Genomic DNA, 22,276 nt, shown 5'->3' with positions numbered 1-22,276 from the left:
GCACTGACACCAGCACCGAGATAGAGAGCACTGACACCAGCACCGAGATAGAGAGCACTGACACCAGCACAATGATAGAGAGCACTGACACCAGCACCGAGATAGAGAGCACTGACACCAGCAACGTGATGGAGAGCACTGACACCAGCACCGAGATAGAGAGCACTTCTGCAATTTCCCACATTGGCTCAAGCCTGTTGCTCCTGCCCTACCCCTACCACCCCTGCGGAAGGGCCTGCCTCTTCCTCTGCCTGTCATTTTTTAAATGACCCTGTGACAAAAGTGTCTAGAGAAGTGCAGTATATGCGAAAGAAGGTATATAACACCCTGCTTCAATCTGTCGCTTTGGGGGGCCACTGGTCTATCACACCAGTTATAATACTTTTTTCTAATTGCGTTTGTCACTCTTTGTAGTATCGCTGCAGAACCAGTCACAATGCTGCACAGTGGAAATGCACTACACTATGCTTTCTATATTTGAAAGTATTTTATATGTGTATTACACACCTATATACTGCACACCAAATAGTACACCTATATCAGTCCTTAAAAGGACGTTTGTGGACCTAATAGTAGCTAGCTAGTAGCTAGTGAATTACAGACTGTCCCTGCTCCAAACACCAAACTGTCCCTACACTGAGAAATGACAGCTGCAGAAGCGGTCAGCAGCACTGCATGCAATGCACTATAATATGCTTTCTATATTTAAAAGAAAGTATATTATACGTGTATTACACCCCTATATACTGTACACCTATACCAGTCCTTAAAATGACCTTTGTGTGCCTAGTAGTAGCTAGCTAGTAGCTAGTGAATTGCAGACTGTCCCTGCTCCAAAAACCAAACTGTCCCTACACTGAGAAACGACAGCTGCAGAATCGGTCAGCAGCACTGCATGCAGTGCACTATAATATGCTTTCTATATTTGAAAGAAAGTATATTATACGTGTATTACAACCCTATATACTGTACACCTATACCAGTCCTTAAAAGGACATTTGTGGACCTAGTAGCTAGTGAATTGCAGACTGTCCCTGCTCCAAAAACCAAACTGTCCCTACACTGAGAAACGACAGCTGCATAATCGGTCAGCAGCACTGCATGCAGTGCACTATAATATGCTTTCTATATTTGAAAGAATGTATATTATACGTGTATTACAACCCTATATAGTACACCTATACCCGTCCTTAAAAGGACCTTTATGGACCTAGTAGCTAGTGAATTGCAGACTGTCCATGCTCCAAACACCAAACTGTCCCTCCCTACACCAAGAAAAGACAGCTGCAGAATCGGTCAGCACTCAGCAGCACAGCAGTGCACTATAATATGCTTTCTATATTTGAAAGAAAGTATATTATAAGTGTATTACAACCCTATATACTGTACACCTATATCAGTACTTAAAAGGACTTTTGTGGACCTAATAGTAATAGCTAGTGATTACACTGACTGTCCCTGCTCCACACAGCGTCCTTTCCCTACACTGACAAAAGACCGAATGTAAAATGGCCGCCAGATCAGGTCTATTTATAAGGTAGGGGGTATGTCCATGTGCTGAAATGTCTCAATTGGCTGTCTTGTACCCCATGATGGATGTGTCATGGGTCAAAGTTCTTCACAGTGTAAACAAATATGTCCGCTGCGAACAGCGCCAGAAGTCCGCCGGCCTTAGTCAGGGAAGTGGTAAGAACTGGATGGTCACTTTGACAGAGCTCCAGCGTTTCTCTGTGGAGAGGGGAGAACATTTCAGAAAAACAACCATCTCTGCAGCACTCCACCAATCAGGCCCGTATGGTAGAGTGGTTAGACGGAAGCTGTTCCTCAGTAAAATGCATATGACCGCCCACCTGGAGTTTGCCAAAAGGCATCCGAAGGACTCTCAGACAATGAGAAACAAAATTCTCTGGTCTGATAAAAAAAGATTGAACACTTTGGCCTGAATGGCAAGCTTCATGTCTGGAGGAAACCAGGCACCGCTCGTTACCTGGCCAATACCATCCCTACAGTGAAGCATGATGGTGGCAGCATCATACTGTGGGGATGTTTTTCAGAGGAGACTAGTCGGGTTCGAGAGAAAGATGAATGAATACTTTCCGGATGCACTGTATTTCACCTTGTAATCCTGTGAATAATCTACTTCTGGTCCTAGGGTCACTATGCTCACTTACAACTAGGGATGAGCGTCGTGTTCATGTCGAACGTACGTTCGACTCGAACATTGGCTGTTCGTGCGTTCGGCGAATTCCGAACGTTTTGGCCGTTCGCGTCAAAATTCGAGTGACGCGCGCGGACCATAATGCACTGCGTTGGCGCAGTGCATTGCTGCCCGATGATTGGCCAAGCATGCACTGTGACCCCGCATGCTTGGCCAATCGCAGCGCCGGCAGTGAGGAGAGCCATGATTGGCCACAGGCATCCTGCCTGTGGCCAATCATAGCTCAGGCTGTGTAGTGCACGCCCCACACTATAAAAGGGCGCCTTTGAGGCGGCCTCGTGTAGTGTGTTACTTAGCATCTGAAGCAGTGGGTGTTCTGTGTACCTTCAACACAGTACACACCAATCGTTTTTGGCTGATTTCCTATCTTGCTGCTGTGTAGTGGTTGTTGTCTGTGCCCTGACTGCAGTATACACCACTATATTCACCTCACCTATATAGCTAGTGATCTAGCTTTAACCACTTAACAACTGCCCATTGCCGATTAACGGCTTCAGGGGGGTTGTTTAACTCTGAGAGGCCGTTAATTAACGGCCTCCCAGAATTCTGCTCTCGCGTGCCCCGAGGTGTGCGCACTCGAGAGCATCCGTGACCGCCGGGTCGCATCACGGATCACGGTAAACGGCCGCTCATAGCGGCCGTTTACCACGTGATTGCTCCGTCAAATGACGGAGTGATCACTTGGAAACAAACCGGCGTCATGTTATGACGCCTGTTCCTCCCTCCCCTCTCTGTACCGATCGGTACAGCGGAGGGGAAAGAGATCAGTGTCAGCAGCGATGTGGGCTGCATCTGCAGTGCCCACATATCGCTGCTCACCGAATTTAACCCCTCAATTCCCTGCCAATACTCTGCAATACCAGTGCATACTCTGCAGTACCCTGCCATTACTCTGCAGTACCCCGCCATTACTCTGCAGTGCAGTACCCTGCCATTACTCTGCAGTGCAGTACCCTGCCATTACTCTGCAGTACCCCCCATTACTCTGCAGTAACCCCCATTACTCTGCAGTACCCCCCAATACTCTGCAGTACCCGCCATTACTCTGCAGTACCCGCCATTACTCTGCAGTACCCCCAATACTCTGCAGTACCCTGCCATTACTCTGTAGTACCCCCCAATACTCTGCAGTACCCTGCTATTACTATGTAGTACCCCGCCAATACCCCGCCAATACTCTGTAATACCCTGCCATAAATTGCCATACCCAGCCATACTCAGAGATACCCAGCCATACTCGGTGATACCCTGAAATACCCAGCCATAGACGCCCCCCACCCCTCACCGCCCTCCGGTGCTTCTACCAACTCGCCAGTACGATCAAAGCCAGAATCTTTTTTTTATTTTTTATTTCACGCTTCCCAGCCTAGAGGTGAGATGTGGGGTCATATTGACCCCCCAGATTTCACTGTAAAGAGGACCTGTCACCCCATATTTCTATTACAAGGGATGTTTACATTTCTTGTAATAGGAATAAAAGTGATCAAAAATATATTTTTGGGGAAAAAAATGTCAAACTAACATAAATAAAGTAAAATGAACAATAAAAAAATAAAATAAAAATTAAAGCGCCCATGTCCCCATGTGCTCGCATGTGCCACACATGTGAGGTATCGCCGATAATGTTAGAGCGAGAGCAATAATTCTAGTCCTAGACCTCCTCTGCAACTCAAAACATGTAACCAGTAAAAAAAAAATTAAAGCGTCGCCTATGGGGATTTTTTAAGTAGCGACGTTTGGCGCCATTCCACGGGCATGTGCAATTTTGAAGAGTGACATGTTTGATATCTATTTACTCAGCATAACTTCATCTTTCACTTTATGCAAACATTGGGCTAACAAGTGGTTAATAATAGAGCTTGCAGTCAGTAGTGTTAGGAGATAGTGCGTGCTGTCTGCGTGCTCTGTACCCAGTACATACCGCTATAATATAGGGCAGGCCCCTACTTTCAAACATCCAACTTACAAACATCTCCTACTTGCAAACGCAAGGAGACAGCAGCAAGTGAGATGAAAAAAGATGGACGACAAAACAAATTATACAGGGGTGATAACCCTTCCCTATGTTTTCCAAAAAGCTTAAAGATAGTTTTTTTGACTGGAGCTACACTTTAAAAATGTACCGGTTGAAAATGACAAACAGATTCAACTTAACACAACAAACCTACACAGTCCCTGTCTTGTTTGCACCGCCTGTATACTGCTGTTCTGAGTATATAGGGCCTGGGGGCCACACGCATTTCCTTTTTTTAATATGGGTACGGGGTTCCCCTTAATATGCGTACAAGACCCAAATAGGCTGGTAATGGGCAGGGAGGGCTACCCATGCCATGTTTCTCAATGATTTTCAACCATATTGCAGGAACCAGATATAACATTAAAACCGCAAGCAGTTTTAAATGGTGTTATTTCCGTTTAATGTCATTTTGTGCAGGGACTGTTCTAAACACGGGAAACACGTGGCACTTCACAGGCATACTACAGACACCCCCCAGGCACCATATTTAAAGGAATATTTCACTTTTTTTTTCACTTTAATCGTCATTAAAATCAGTGCTCCCGCCAAAACGGCAGTTTTTAAAACTTTTTTTTGCAGTGACCCATGTCCCCTGAGGCAGGAGGCAGGTCCCCAAACCCTTTTTAGGACACTATCTTGCATATTAGCCGTTAAAATTAGCACTTTCCAATTCGAACGTTCGAGTCCCATAGACTTCAATGGGGTTCTAACGTTCGTACCGAACGCGGGGGGTGTTCGGCTCATCCCTACTTACAACACTGTATTTAGTAAGGGAGCCACAAATGCCACATCTGGTCTGCTAATATACAGTATCTGTTAATATATTTGCTCTTGTATATCTCCATAACATCATGACTAATGAGATTAGTGGATTTGATTGGAAAGATAACATTTTTGGTCTTCTCTGGTTTTCTGACAAGCTAACAGGTAATTTCTGTACTTGCTGAAAAGGTTCTTAGCCTGAAAAAGTAATCAGCCATTATATCTAAGGACTCGTAAGCTGCAATGGGCTACTTTTTTTCTTGGATTTAGAATGCTATATGTTTATGTACGCTTATATGATTATAAATAATTTTTAGATGGTTTGAAAAAAATCGACATAGCTTACTTGTATTTAGATATGATTCAATATTTATGATATGTAGTGACCATTTTGCGAGAAGTGACACTTTAAATCTTCAACCTCCCCAAGGATATCCTAAATATTGTGGCAATCAATGGCTTAGTACAAGCTCCTAGTTACTATTTAATAAAAATATTACCATATGCTCAGCTGGTGTTTTGTAGAAGTGACTTACACTTCTGGGAAGCTCAGTTTGCGTTTGCTTTGCACCAGAGTCCCAAGGTTGAATCCCAGTCAGGATACTATCTACATAAAGTTTACATATTCCCCCTGTACTTGCAAGGGTTTCCTTTGGGTACTCTTGATTTACACAAAGACATGCTGGTAGCCTAATTGGCTCTTTCCAAATTAGCTTAAGTATGTGTGTGTAAATGTATGCATGTCAGATAGGGACCCTAGATTGTAAGCTCCTTGAGAGCAGGGACTGATGTGAATGCACAGTATGTAAAGCACTGTGTAAATTGTTATAGTTTGAGTGACTATAAACAAACCGATCACTCCTCTAATGCTATACTAGACTGTCCTTCCAGGATCTCATGTCTGACCTGAGTCATCTGTAATCCCCGGATTGCTACAAAATACTTCAGGATGAAAAGTAGATGGAGATTGGACAGCTTCTGTGCATTATCTCCTATGCATTGAATGAACTCAGAAGTGTTTAGGAATGCACACTTCCAAGTTCATAGTATCATAGTCGCTGTGGAAGTAACAGGCTGTTTAGTGTCAGTTGAAGGTGGAAAGCAAAGCATCAGATGTTATTGAACATGAGCCTAATGTCTGTTCCCTACAGTCATTAACCACTTCAATACCAGGCACTTAAACACCTTCCTGCCCAGACCAATTTTGAGCTTTCAGCGCTGTCGCACTTTGAATGACAATTGCGCGGTCATGCTACACTGTACCCAAATTAAATTTTTATCATTTTTTCCCACCAATAGAGCTTTCTTTTGGTGGTATTTGATCACCTCTATGGTTTTTATTTTTTGCGCTACAAATAAAATAATACCGAAAATTTTGAAAAAAAAAATGTTTTTTTTTGTTTCAGTTTCAAAACTTTGTAAATAAGTACGTTTTCTCCTTCACTGATGGGCACTGATGGGGCTACACTGATGGGCACTGATAAGGCGGCACTGATGGGCACCAATGATGTGGCACCAATGAAGTGGCACTGATGAGGTGGCATTGATGGACACTGATATGTGGCACTGATAGGCGGCACTGATAGGTGGCAATGATGGGCGACACGGATGGGCAACACGGATGGACACTGATAGGTGGCACAAATTGGCACTGATAGCTGGCATGGATTGGCATGGATAGGCGGCACAGATGGGCATGGATAGGCGGCACAGATGGGCATGTATAGGCGGCACAGATGGGCATGTATAGGCGGGACAGATGGGCATGGGTGGGCACTGATAGGCGGCACAGGTGGGCACTGATAGGCGGCACAGGTGGGCACTGATAGGCGGCACAGGTGGGCACTCATAGGCGGCATTGGTGTTATACTGTACTAATGGATGCCAATCAGTGCCAAACAATAATGCATGCCAATCAGTGATGCCCATTGTGGGCACTGATTGGCATCCATTATGGGCACTGATTGGCATCCATTGTGCTGACTGGCATCCCTGGTGGTCTAGGGAGGATTACCTTTTCCCTGGTGGTCTGGTGGCGTCCCTGGTGGTCCAGTGTGGGCATCCTTGGGGGGGCTGTGCTGATAATCGATCAGCACAGACCCCCCCTGTCAGAGGAGCAGCCGATCGGCTGTCCTCTACTCGCGTCTGACAGACACGAGTGAGGAAAAGCCGATCACCGGCTCTTCCCATTTACACTGTGATCAGCCATGATTGGACACGGCTGATCACGTGGTAAAGAGTCTCCGTCGGAGACTCTTTACCGAGATTGTAGTTGCCGGGTGTCAGACTGACACCCCGTAACAACGATCGCCCCCGCCCCCCCGGGGGCGCGCAGCGGCTCATAATCCTGATCACGTCATATGACGTCCGATCAGGATTATGAAACCACTTTGCCACCGTCAATTGCCTATAGGGCGGGCGGCAAGTGGTTAATTAAATCAAAACTTTAATATTATTAGACTCTCTAAACTCAGTGTTGCTAAGAACTGCCACAAACATGGTAGCAGTAAAATGTATATGTGGCCCTCCTTCCTCATTTAGGTAACCCCTTGTTTCCCCCAGGCCTAGACACTTCTGGTTTTTCACTACTCTCATAATTTTCACTACATATACTCCTTTATTAATGGTCATTCAGTGTACACTTGGGTGGAAATTACAGAGAAATACCAAGTTCCCCTTTTGAACTGTTTTGCTTCTTACAAATCAAGCATTGGTCAACTCCTGTACATGCTGATAAAGACCTGGCTCCCCAAATTTCACTTCACGAACATATTTGGTATTGTACACCCCTCTCTTCCACCATTTACTTACAGTTGAACATCTCTAATAGCCCCAGTAGCCACACTAAAGTTCCCAAGTTGGAAAAAAATCTTAAACACAAGAAGAACATGGGAGACTGGTCCCAAATCTGGTCAACTATAGGCTCTAGCTCCATTAACAATCTCACATTTAAATCAGCAATTAGAATATTGCAAAGTGGTATATCAGTGCTCTGTCCCTGAGGATGTTCTCTATACATGGTGGGTGTGTGAGAATCTCTAGATTCTGGACAAAGGTCCTTAAGCTTCTTCAATCCTTGCTAATTTATTCATTTCTTAGTGTCCCCTTTTATGTCTTATTACATTTAAAGCCTCCGGACCTCACAATGTCTCAATTTAAGCTAGCAACGCACATCCTACTGATGGGAAAGCTAACCATAGCAATTGCCTGAAAATAGCAGTTTGTCCATTTTACAGAAGTCTGTATGGATACCTTCTTTATTAATGAAAAACTAACTAGTATCCTCTTTTATACACATAAGAAATTTCTAAAGATTTGAACCCCATTGATACAATATGCCCCCCCCCCCCCACTATGTCCAAAACAAATCCTACATCTTCAAGTGTTGAGGCCCTAGAATGTGGGCTGGGGTGTTCCTGACATCCTTAACTTCCTATCTTTTCTGACCCTCCCACTATAGAGATCTCTGAAGATACAGTATCTCACAAAAGTGAGTACACCCCTCACATTTTTGTAAATATTTTCTTAAATGTATTCATGTGACAACACTGAAGAAATGGCACTTTTCTACAATGTAAAATAGTGAGTGTACAGCTTGTATAACAGTGTAAATTGGCTGTTCTCTCAAAATAACTCAATGCTCAGCCATTAATGTCTAAGCCACTGGCAACAAAAGTGAGTACACCCTGACAAAATGGTCCCAATTAGCAATTTTCTCTCCCTGGTGTCATGTGGCTTGTTAGTGTTACAAGGTCTCAGGCGTGAATGGGGAGTTGGGGTGTTAAATTTGGTGTTATCGCTCTGACTCTCTCATACTGGTCACTGGAAGTTCAATATGGCACCTCATGGCAAACTCTCTGAGGATCTGAAAAAAAGAATTGTTGCTCTACATAAAGATGGCCTAAGCTATAAGAAGATTGCAGAGATCCTGAAACAGAGCTGCAGCACAGTGGCTAAGACAATACAGTGGTTTAACAGGACAGGTTACACACAGTTTGCTGAAGACAAGTATGACTAAGGACATGGATTACTGTTCCCATGTACTGTGGTCTGATGAGACCAAGATAAACGTATTTGGTTCAAAGTGTGTGGTGGCAACCAGGTGAGGAGTACAAAAACAAGTGTGTCTTGCCTACAGTCATGCAAATTGGTGGAATGTCATGGTCTGGGGCTGCATGAGTGCTGCCAGCATTGGGGAGCCACAGTTTCCAGTCTCCAGACTCTTCGGAGACTGGGCCGCAGGGCAGTATTCCAAAATAATAACCACCCCAAACATACCTCCAAGATTACTACTGCTTTGCTAAAGAAGCTGAGGGTAAAGGTGATGGACTGGCCAAGCATGTCTCCAGACCTAAACCCTATTGAGCATCTGTGGGACATCCTCAAACGGAAGGTGGTCTCTAACATCCACCAGCTCTGTGACATCATCATGGAGGAGTGGAAGAAGTCTCAAGTGGCAACCTGTAAAGCTCTGGTGAACTCCATGCCCAAGAGGGTTAAGTCAGTACTGGAAAATAATGGTGGCCACACAAATATTGTGTGGCCCAATTTGGACATTTTCACTTAGGGGTGTACTCACTTTTGTTGCCAGCAGTTTAGACATTAATGGCTGTGTGTTCAGTTATTTTGAGGGGAAAGCAAATTTACACTGTTATACAAGCTATACACTCACTACTTTACATTGTAGCAAAGTGTAATTTCCACAGTGTTGTCACATGAAATTATATAATAAAATATGTACAAAAATGTTAGGGGTGTACTCACTTTTGTGAGACACCGTCCTTCCCTGCTGTTTGGTATAGTGGCCCTATCGTCTGTGCTGACTGCTTCATTGCCCACAGCCAAAGATTGGTCCACGCTGCAATGTAAAATGTTCATTTGTATTATAATATTTGTTTACAATCCAGAATATTTATTGTTTTCCAGTACAGTTATCTTCTTTTACTATAATTTGTTGGCCACAATTCTGGTACTCACAGACACATTATTTTTGATCCTATATTTGCATGGGATACAACCTGTATTCTCTTAAAACCTCAATAAAAATGTATTGAAAGTGAAAATGTATATGGTGATCCAACAGGTCTGACTGGTCAACACCTATTTTTTAGCCCTAATAAGTTTAAAAGTGCTTCTGCACATTTCCATGGGGGCACATGCAAGCAAATGAGCATGCAGCAGGGAGTGCACATAGAAAACATGCATAAATGCAGCAGGAAAGCACCCTAGTAGGCATCCCTCAAACTGCAGTGCTTGGGTTCTGGTTTAAATTTCCACTCAATACAATATCAATATGAGGCTTTGTGATCCACCTTGTTTGCACACATTTCCTTTGGGTGCTCTGATTTCCTCCACAGTTAAGAACTATAAAATAGCTGATAACTGACTTTATTCCAAATTGAAATGACTGTTTAAGCCTATGGAAAGGACATACAAGTGTAAGCCTTTTCTGGATCTCTGGACCAAAATTAGGCACGCCTGGTTTCAAGACAGCAGTTTGGGCTTTAATACATGGCTGTAGTGACTAAATGTTGGGGATTTATAGGTGCACTGAGTTGAAAGAAAAAAGGCAAAGGTTAAGCTCTCATGTATGGGGGGGGGCTAATTGCTATGTTACTAACAGCTTGGTTGTAAAATTAGGAACATTTCACAAATTATTTTGCCAATTATATGTTGAAGCAAATCTAATGCTGTACTATCTTAGTTTTGCTTCTAAAGCATGGTCCACAAGTCAAATTGTCATAGTTAATGATAGCTTTCAAAAACAAATCAAGGAATCATCACTCTACAGCACTTGGGAGGTAATTGTAATAGTTAAAGTAAATTTAAGGAAAAGTTCTATTTACCTCCTTTGCAACCTTTTGGTAGATGTGCTTTCCCAACTAACTAAAGTGCACAGGGAGTACACAGAAATGGGTATGCAACAGGCAATGGTGGGATAAGCCATATTTTCCTGCAGCTTACTGTAGGCCTGCTTACATCAACTAAGTTGGATGAATAATTATTGTTATGGAGTTGTAAAGTGTTAGCCATTGAACACATAGAAGAGTAGAGCATTTTCAGGTCAAAATGAGATATAGCAGCCATATGTTTTAAAAATGTGGTGTTATTTCCAGTTGAGTTAAGCAGCAAGGTGTTTCCCTGTTACTTTTGCTGTCTGACCCAGAGAAAGTAATAGAACTTAAACGTGTCAAGGCAGCTGCTTGAACCTTTTTGTTAAAAATTGTGCAGGAATTTGATAGTCTGATTATTTTGAGGAGCATTAGAAAAGATTTTGATAACTCCTGGTTCATTGTATATACAGGATGTTATTGAAACTGGTTGAAAATGGGAAAATATTCTTTATTTACTCACGAAATATGTTTCCTATAGTGCTAATAAAAGCAGAAAGTATAGTTCATTGTATGCTTATGGTCAAGGTGCTTCAGTGCAGCTGCAGCCTATACTATCAAATTGAAAAAAACGTAAATGAGTGTCTAGATTAAAATCACACCTCATCATTCCTGATAAAGGGCAATATTTCAAGGTCACTGTCCAGATGATTATGTGTAACAGTATTTGGCCAGTGCCTTTGTATCTGATAGTGTTACCAGCTGTTGTCAGTATATATTAGCCGCTCCGAGGACTGAAATGAGCACATCTGTATTTGTACCAACAGACAGACTTAGCTTCAGAGATTACTATTCTTATTTATTATAATAAATTACGTTGCAGTCGTTTTCATGGAATCCTGTTTAAACATATCATTGAAACGGATTAGCTGAGACCCAGCATTTTGTTCTCTTTAGAAAATGTGAGTGTGAAATATTCTTCATTTCTGCAGATGTTTTTCTAAGAGATTTTGATCATTAAGAACAGGATTTATGCAATCTCAAAAAACATAGGTTGACTGCGTGCTTGTGCTTTGTAAATATTTGCTATTTAGGACCATGTAAAATACCACCAGAAAACAGCATCAGAAATATGTAAATCTCATTTATATAGGTCTGAAGTGGCTTAATTCCTTAAAAAACAAATTACATTGACGTATTAATCCAGCTACAGCCTGCTAAACTATTGTAAAATCCTCCTCCAGCTGCCAGGGACACCTGTCTACATGCTGTTCTCGGTCAGCGCTGCTGAAAGCTCTATCCACCGCACACACTATGCAGAATAGCTGCCACAATACACAGTGTAGGGGGTGTTTGGACATGCTGCTTATTTTCCTGTTTCAATAACGTGTGAAAGAGTAAAGAAAAATTTAATTAACCAACCCCCCATACACAAAAAAAAAAAAAATGAATTAAATTATTTATAGGCAGGGTTTTGTGATTTTAATGGCTTGGCACTTCACTAAAATAAAAGGAGCCAAATAAATTATTAATTATTCATATTATTTCATATATACACATAAAATTAAGGAAATATGTAAAATATAAGCCTTAATACATATTCAAATAATTATTGAACACATTTGTCAAAATGAAAAAAAAAAGGTTCATTGGCTTTTTCCCTGACTACATTAGATCCAACTTGGGAATCTTGGGCTTATATTGTAATAGTCTAATAAAGCTGTTCTACAATTCTCAGGTTCTGTTTCTATAATGAACAATGCCCAGAGCTTGTCTCATACAGTATGTCCATCATACACCATTTTTTTTCTCCTTCTGGCTATTTCTTATTTTTATTCCATATCCTCTTTTGCCTCAATTGATCAGTTCATCGGTATTCATCTTTTTTGGCCTTATCTTTCTTAAATATTAATTTTTTCCATAATTATTTAAACTGTCGGGGCTTCATAATTTTTTTTCTTCATTGCACTTTTCAACATCTTCGCCATTTTAATGCTGGTGAATTGACATTGACATTACATGCACTTTTCTAATATTTTATCTATATTCACTTATGATGGGCCTCCATAGGTGACTATAGATATGCAGCACTTTACAACATAAAAGCAGACAGTACAATTACAATACAATTTATTTCAGTTGGAATTAGAGAGCCCTGCTCGTTAGAGCCTACAATCGAAATGGTCAAAAGCGCTTCAGGTTATTCTCAGGGGCTCTCACATCCCCATCTTGCTCATTTTGGTCTGAGAGGATTTTCCTACTTTTGGACTTTCTCACCATTTATTGAATTATCAAAGATTGGTGTTTAACCGCTCATATTCCTCTATAGACTCTGCAAATATGTATCTTGTTAAATTCTATTATATGATATTCCCTTGTAATTTTTTTACATTTATTTTATTTGCACTTTATGATTTTGGGAGGATTGTTACACAGGAGATAACTTTGTAAACAAATAAAGCAATGATCAATATTTACACATAGCTCTGGTTGTTTAATTGTGGTTATGCTATGTACTGAGGCATTGTGCTATATGCTTTTTTGTTTAATTTTGGCCATAGCGCATCATTAACTTCCTTTTTATTTATTATTTATTGTTTGTTTGGCATTTTGGTCTTTTTGTTATTTTCTTTGCCATTTTTTCTGATTGTAAGCCACTTTATTGTGGTGCTGTGCTTTTGCCTTTTGGCCTTGTCTCAAATTTTTATGATGAGCACACAAAATGTTCTTTTAGTGAATTTACAGTGAGTAATTGATTTTCAAACTATTATAAATATAGATTTTTCCTTCTTTGAGTATATGATGACTAAAGCATAAGGAACGATTTTATTAATAGCTTTTCAGAAGGAGCCTTATTTTATGTTGTAGTGCATACTGGAGAGAGGAGATCCCTGAACTGAGTTTTCAGCACACTTAGACTGACAGTGACTAATTACCAACTTTTTCTGCATATGCCAAGTGTCCACTATGTTGGCCTTTCTGCATTCTGGTTTAAGGTTTGCAAGCAGCATCTCCAGAGATGGTAAAGTACGCTGGAGAATGCTTTTGACTTTCAGTTTGTCATTGAGGCCAAATGTGATGGCATGAATCTGCAACAATAAAATGACTTCCCAAATGGAAGGAAAGTAAATGCCATTACAAAATCCTTTAATTTGAATAACTGTACCATGTCAGAGTGTAGCTGTTGCTTTTTTGCCAGACATTGACATTAGAAAATAAGCTTTTTCATGAAGATTCAAATGTTAAAAATGTTATCCTAAATTTAAGTAAGTGGGGTGACTTATAAAGCAGTAATATGGCCTTACTACAGCCATACTGCTTCTTTAAAAGAAAATTGCACATTTAGAAATCACAATAATGTGTTTTACAAATGTGCTTAACACAAAAACTGGAAGAAAAATAAAGCCGAAAAAGATCAGTTATGTTACCTGCCCAGTGGCGGCTGGTGCTGAAAATTTTTTGGGGGGCACAAACAAACTGAAAAACAAAACCATTAAATGCAGCCACTGTGCCCATCAAATGAAGCCACGGTGCCCATCAAATGCAGCCACGGTGCCCATCATATGCAGCCACTGCACCCCATCAAATGCAGCCACGGTGCCCGTCGAATGCAGCCACTGTGCCCTTCAATGCTGCCACTGTGTCCATCACATGCAGCCACTGTGCCTGTCAAATGCCGCCACTGTGCCAATCATATACAGCCACTGTGCCCATCAAATGCAGCCACTGTGCCTGTCAAATGAAGCCACTTGTGCCCCATCAAATGCAGCCACTATGCCCATCAAATGCAGCCACTGTGCCTGTCAAATTAAGCCACTTGTGCCCCATCAAACACAGCCACTGTGCCTCTCAAATGCCGCCAGTTTGCACATCATATGCAGCCACTGTACCCATCGTATGCAGCCACTGTGCTCATCAAATGCCTCCACTGTGTCCATAATATGCAGCCACTGTGCCCATCAAATGCCGCCACTGTGTTCATCAAATGCAGCCAATGTGTCCCATCAACTGCAGCTACTTTGCCTGTCAAATGCAGCCACTGTGACTGTCAAATGAAGCCACTAGTGCCCCATAAAATACCGCCACTGTGCCTGCCAAATTTCGCCACTGTGCCCATCATATGCAGCCACTGTGCCCATAAAATTCTGCTACTGTGCCCATCAAATGCAGCCACTGTGCCCATCAAATGCCACCACTGTGCCCTTCATATGCCACCACTGTGCCCATCAAATGCAGCCACTGTGCCCCATCAAATGCCGCCACTGTGCCCATCAAATGCAGCCACTGTGCCTGTCAAATGAAGCCACTTGTGCCCCATCAAATGCAGTCACTGTACCTGTCAAATGCAGTCACTGTGCCTGTCAAATTAAGCCACTTGTGCCCCATCAAATGCAGCCACTGTACCCGTCAAATGCAGTCACTGTGCACATCAAATGCTGCCACTGATCCCGTCAAATGCAGCCACTTGTGCCCCATCAAATGCAGCCACTCTGCCATAAAATGCAGCCACTGTGTCCATCAAATGCTGCCGATGTGCCCATCAAATGCAGTCACTGTGCCCATCATATGCAGCCACTTGTGCCCCATCATATGCAGCAGCTTGTGCCCATCATACAGTTGTGCTCATAAGTTTACATACCCTGGCAGAATTTATGATTTCTTGCCCATTTTTCAGAGAAAATGAATGATAACACAAAAACATTTCTTTCATCCAGTGTTGCACTGACATTTCTGGATTCTGAGTCATGGGGAAAGCAAAATAATTGTCAAAGGATCTGCAGGAAAGGGTAGTTGAACTGTATAAAACAGGAAAGAGATATAAAAAGATATCCAAGAAATTGAGAAAGCCAATCAGCAGTGTTCAAACTCTAATAAAGAAGTGGAAAATTAGGGGTTCTATTGAAACCAAACTACAATCAGGTAGACCAACTAAAGTTTCAGCCACAACTGCCAGGAAAATTGTTCAGGATGTAAAGAAAAACCCACAAATAACTTTAGGTGAAATACAGGACTCTCTGAAAACATGTGGTGTAGCTGTTTCAAGATGTGCAATAAGGAGGCACTTGAAGAAAGATGGGCTGCATGGTCGAGTCGCCAGAAGAAAGCCATTACTATGCAAATTCCACAAAGTATCCCACTTACAATACACCAAATAGCACAGAGACAAGCCTCAAACCTTCTGGCACAAAGTCATTTGAAGTGATAAGACCAAAATTGAGCTTTTTGGCCACAACTATAAAGGCTTAATTTGGAGAGGAGTCAACAAGGCCTATGATGAAAGGTACAGAGGGGGATCTGATGTTTGGGGATGTGTGATCTACAAAGGCTAAGGAACATTGGTCAAAATTGTTGGCAAGATGAATGCAGTATGTTATCAAAAAATACAGGAGGAACATTTGCATTCATTAGCCAGGAAGCTGTGCATGGGACGTACTTAGACACTCCACCATGACAATGATCCAAAACACAAGGCCAAGTCAACCTGTCATTGGCTACAGCAGAATAAAGTAAAGGTTCTGGAGTGTCCATCTCAGTCTCCTGACCTCAATATCATTGAGCCACTCTGGGGAGATCTTAAATGTGCAGTTCATGCAAGACAGGCCAAGAATTTACAGGAACTGGAGGCTTTTTGCCAAGAGGAATGGGCAACTTTACCATCTGAGAAGATAAACAGCCTCAACCACAAATACTACAAAAGACTTCAAGCTGTCATTGATGTTAAAGGAGGCAATACACGGTATTAGGAACTATCCATTCTACACAGAGGAGGGTGGCTTGATAGAGGGGGCGGCACCCCTAATGGATGCACCACCACCATACCTGCCAATGTCACATTACACACCTCTCATCCACTGACAGCACACTCATAAAAATACATACATAGGGAAAGCAAGGCAGTGTTTGGGAAATATACCACTTTAGTAATTACCACACATTATATTTGAGTAAAATGAATTATATGATAAGAAGGCTGAACATAACTGTACAGAAAAAATAAGAATGTAGACTATACTGACTGGTGTACTGTAAGCGGTAGCATTAAAACTATTTAGGTCAAAGATGTTCATAAGGTGCATGATAACTTTTTGGATAGAAGTTAGCAAAAAGTTACTTTGTCAGGTTGTACTAAAAGAAAATGTATTGAATTATTCAAATAGCTAATATATATATATATATATATATATATATATATATATATATATATATATATATATATACTTATATACAAATAGCAAGAGTAAAATACATGTATTTGGCTATTACACCCCTTGGTCTTTGTACAAGATAGAAGAAGGAGGAAGGGAGATCACTTATGAGCTTACAATTAAAGTATAAGTAAAACTAATCACTAACATCTTATATAAACATCAGGGTTTGGGTGGTGGATAGCTTTTTTCCCACACTGGATAAACAACAGTCATTTCAAAAGCACATAGAAAAGAATTGTTTTCTATGTGCACCATTTATATCACAATGCTGGTGTGATCTTCAGTGCAGTGTAGTTTAAAAATAAAGTATGTCTGCATTTTTCTGCAGAGCACTGGATAGTACTGCATGTCACCACTCTTGCAGCGCACCATGTGACGCTTCAATTAAATAAAAAAATAAAAGAGTAAACACACTTAAATGCGCATTGCACTACTCCCTGCTGGATCTCACATTGACAGCTGCCCGCATGGTAAAAATTCTGCATTTTACCATGCAGGCTAGTGTGATCCAGCCCTTAAAACTGAAGCTTGGTATTTGTCATTCAGCCACTCCTCCATTCACAGAACATGCATTATGGGAAAATAATAGTACAAGTTCTGCGACTCATTGATGGGGCAGCAAGGGCCTAGTCGCTGTTCAGAACCCCTGCAGCAGCAAATGATTGATCACCACTTGATCACACTTGGCAGTACCTAGTGACATGAAAGGAGGATTTTTAAATAAAGCAACAGCCTCCAGAGCATGGGATACTCACTATTACAGGTAACTAATGTGTTTGGTCCTAAACTTCAGCATTATCGCATTAATTTAATTAAACAAATCATTTGAATATTGTTTAATCTGCATCTTCTTTTTAATAATGTCTGATGATCCTACCAGTAATATTTTGTTTATGCACCTCCTGTTATAGGATATAAAACGGTCTATTCTACACATCTAAACACATTATGCAGACATATTTCACCCCTGACATCATCAGGAAACCTTCTGATGATGGTTTCCTGCTATGCTATGTAAGTATTGCTGGAGTATAATGTATAGTCAGAATAGTGTGTATATGTAGACAGAAAGTGGCAGAAGGAAATCAGCAACAATGAGATGCCCCTCTCCTTCGGTTAAGTTTAATCATTCTTGCTTCCACTGGTGTAAGGCATATGATGGGACAGAACAGTAGGTAAGCTCAGTATGCCATACTTTGGTTGCATTCCTTCCTGCAATAAGCTCATAGTTACTTCTGCAATCATGAACTTATGATAGAAGGGTGCCAGGTACTTCTCATTAGTGAATAGCTGCTCAAGATGTACCCGTACCTGTCGATATTACTGTTACCACACCTGCTATTGGCCTTGCCTGTCAGATCATCCCCACTGTGTGCTGCAATCATAACATCTTCTTCTTTGCCTGTGTCCTCTCAAAATCCTAATACTCCCTCAGCAGAGGCAACGGGTCCTAGAGAGGATTGTATTGCATTGAATTTGCGAGGGATCTGGTTATTCAGGATTTAAAGTGGAGGATCTGTAAATATATTTTTCATATTTTTCACATTTACTGGCCCTTTTCTAAATAAACACAGGAGTGTTCAGCACTGAGCACTCTGATGTTCATTTATAATGAAAAAAAAATAGTAAGAATGAAAGGCATGCTTAGTATCTCTACAGTTTGTGAATAAACACAGATATGCTGAGTACTTGGCCTTTCCGATTTCAGTGTTAGTAAGTGTCCAGCTGTCGCAGAGAAGGAGATTGAGGACTCAATCTCTTTCCCCATCATAAGATGGAATTTTAGGGGTCTGTTTAGACCCCTGATATTTCAGTAAAGCCCCTGGTATCATTTCTATTAGAAAAAGTAATAAAAACATAGAAATAAATTATACAAAAGGAAATAAACACCCCACATATGCACAATTTTTGGTTCATTCAGATTGACAGTCACCGGCAATTACATTCTCCCCTGGCCAGTAAAGAAGGTGTGCCCAATGCACACACTGGGTATGGTAAGCTGTGGTTAGTGGCTGCATGGCCAGACTTGTACTCTATATGAAGCAATGGCCAGTCCTGCCCCTGTACGCATATAACCGCTGTTACATGTGATTAGGGACTTTGATCCCAATGGAACTAGTACTCATTAGGTAGTGCTTAATTAGAGATTACATTTAATGCATGGCTCATGGTTTTGGGGCCTGGGCAAACTAAATTGCCAGACTTGGCCATGGTCAGCAACTTGACCCTACCATTACTACCACCAGTAAATGAAAACTTCTGCTGTTTGGGCTAGAGGCATCTTTGCTTGCTGTGATGCATTCTTTGGCAACCAAGGATCTTGCTGCCTGCTGGCTTGTTTCAAATTGTAAAAGTGATGTAATTGGTTAAAAATGTGGTCAATACCAGAGTCAATAATGAGGAACAACAATCCAGCTAACTCACCAACACAAACATTAAAAAAGGATGCATTGGGATTTCTCTCCCATTGGATTCTTGGCGCAACAATTAGCTCACTGGCTGGCTGCTGAATAGCAACAGTGATTCTGCCTGTAGCGGTGAGGATTGTTGTGCATTGGTTGTCATGCTTGTGTCAACTGGATCATTGCTCGTTGTGATTGACACTGGATATACAACACTGAACAATGTAATGGACAATAGATTTATATCACGTGACTTAGGTTATCATGGATTTTGGGGGACTACATTTTGTTTTTTGTGTAAAGATCAATGGTGTGTTATTTTTATATAAGGTTAATGTCCTTGGTCATATATTGTCAAGATCGTATGTGGTCAAAGACATCACTCACAACCCCCCAGCCACTTGTTTATGTCATTACAATGAGAAACTGTAACTTTTTTTTCTTTCTAAATGTCACTTTTGCTTTAGCACATCCTACAGGTTTGCTATTTCACACACATGTTTAAGGCATTCCCCAAGCATTTAAAGCAAGCATTTAAAAGAATTGTGAATTTTTAATATTTTACTTTAAGCCTTATTTAAAAACCTTGACCCTGCTGAGGAGTATTTGCTAATGCAGTGGTATATGTGCCTCCTGGCAGTGCCCAGCACCCCATGCCCTTTGTTTGATAATCCCCTGCCTATTAGCCTTGAAAAGGCCAGAATTGATTTTCAAGATTCGCCTCCCATTACCTTTAATGGAGTTTGCACTAAAGTTTGCAATTTGTGAATTTTACAAGGAGCTCTGAACAGCCAGTGAATCAAACCCAAGCATATTCGCAAAGCATTGTGCTTGAAAAACAAAGATAATTTATCATAATTGTGAAAGTTTTTAATCAACCTAATTAGGGCCTATACAGGTGCATCTCATAAAATTATAATATCATCAAAAAGTTAATTTATTTCAGTAATTCAATTAAAAAAATGAAACTCTTATGCCACATACACACGAGCGGAATGTCAGACAGAAAAAGTCAGATGGAACCTTTTCATGGTATATTCCAATTGTGTGTATGCCTCATTGGACTTTTTACATCAAAAGTTCTGACGGACCTAGAAATAGAACATGTTCTAAATATTTCTGACGGAACTAATTCCTTTCAAGAAAACCGCTCGTCTGTATGCTGTTCCAATGGACCAAAAACGACACATGCTCTGAAGCAAGTATGAGACGGAAGCGATCGGAGTGGTAAAACTAGCATTCATATTGGAGCTAGCACATTCCTCACGCTGCTAATTCTGTGATCTTTTAATGCAGCACATTCTTTTGTTCTTTATAATGCTAGAAGAAGAAGTTGTTTTGCTGCTCATATTCACACAGAGTTCTCACAAACTGATTTCTTCATTATTTATCCTCATCTCATGAATAATATTATATTTTTTAAAAGCCCGATCTCCATAAATAATTTTTACAATTAATTTTTATACATCTTTTATCATTTTTTATTTGATCAAGATTTATTTTACGATTACTTAAAAAAAAAATTCTAGTGATCTCCATATAATTTGATTTTTTGGAGTGTCAAGTTACCACAATAACATTAAAATCTTATATTTTTTATTAACCTCAAGGAGGTTGTTGTGCCTTGTTAATTTGACATTATCTTTTTTAAGTATACCTACTCACAAACAAACTGTCCTTTTTGAATAAAAACGCATAGGAAAGTATTTTGTCAAAATAAAATATCCATTTATCCTGGGTAACAAAATAAAGAAGAAGTCAACGCTGGAGAAACTTTTGGAATTTGCAAAGCCTTTTGGCCCCCTGGGCACACATCAACAAGTCTGTGGAAAAGAAAATTGTAAGCTTGAGGAGTCCATATAATAGGGAGCACAATGTGGTCCAGGAATCCGAGAGATCAGGACCAGCAGCAGATGACATATCTGTCCCCAGGCTGTGGTACTACAACAGCCTGCATCTTCTGTCAGACCAAACTGAACCCAGGCCATCACTTTCTTTTCTTCCAAGCAGCCTCAATGCTTCCTTGCATCCGTCCCTGCAGCCTTCCTGTCAGGAACCATGAAACAAACAGAGACAGAAGTACAATCAAGTCACACTTGTTTATTAATAAAAATAAAAAGGTAAATAGGAAAAGGCGTAGTCAAGCAAGCCAGAGTCCAGTAGCCAGATCGGGTAGTCAGCCAGTCCAAAGTTCATAAACCAGATCGGGTAATCAGCCAGTCCAGACGTCAGGGATCCAAGGAGAGCAACTGCAAGCAGGATGGAAGCCAGGAGGGATGTTAGCAAGCCAGTCTTGAAACAACAGCAGGAGAAGGTTCCTAGTGATGTGACCAAATGTGAAGGCAATGGAGAAATGAGCTGGAAGACTTTATATAGGCAGGCCAGACGAGCATCATTGGGAACAGCTGGTAACTGTGGAGTGAGAAGAGAGCTGGCAATTAGCCGACAGCTGAGTGGCCAGCCCAGAGGAGGAAGGGCTAAGCCAGCCCTGACACTTCCTTGGTGGCTGTGGCTCTGGTGGTGGACTTGTGGCAGGAGGAGGAAGAGGAGGAGGAGGATAGGCTTGTTCATATATGTGGCTGTTCTCAGTCAGCTGGCCCCTCATCCCCTTCTGAAGGACATCATAAAAAAATTCCCTCAGAGAGAAGGCATTGGCCCTTGTCCAATTCCAGTAACCTGGTGGCTAGATAGCAGACATAGGCCTCTTCCGCATTGGGCGGGTTCAAATCGCTGGCTTCCCTAATGCGGCCCAGTGCTGCTCCGTCATTGTCCCCTTCCTGGGCCTTTTGGTGGTAAGGCAGAGGGGAGGCACCTGGGATTGGGTGAGGCTCCTACTG

The sequence above is a fragment of the Lithobates pipiens genome, unplaced genomic scaffold (assembly GCF_037356315.1).
Source record: "Lithobates pipiens isolate NorthernLeopardFrog02 unplaced genomic scaffold, aLitPip1_a1.2 Scaffold_13, whole genome shotgun sequence".
Taxonomy (NCBI): domain Eukaryota; kingdom Metazoa; phylum Chordata; class Amphibia; order Anura; family Ranidae; genus Lithobates; species Lithobates pipiens.
This window is presented reverse-complemented; position numbering follows the sequence as displayed.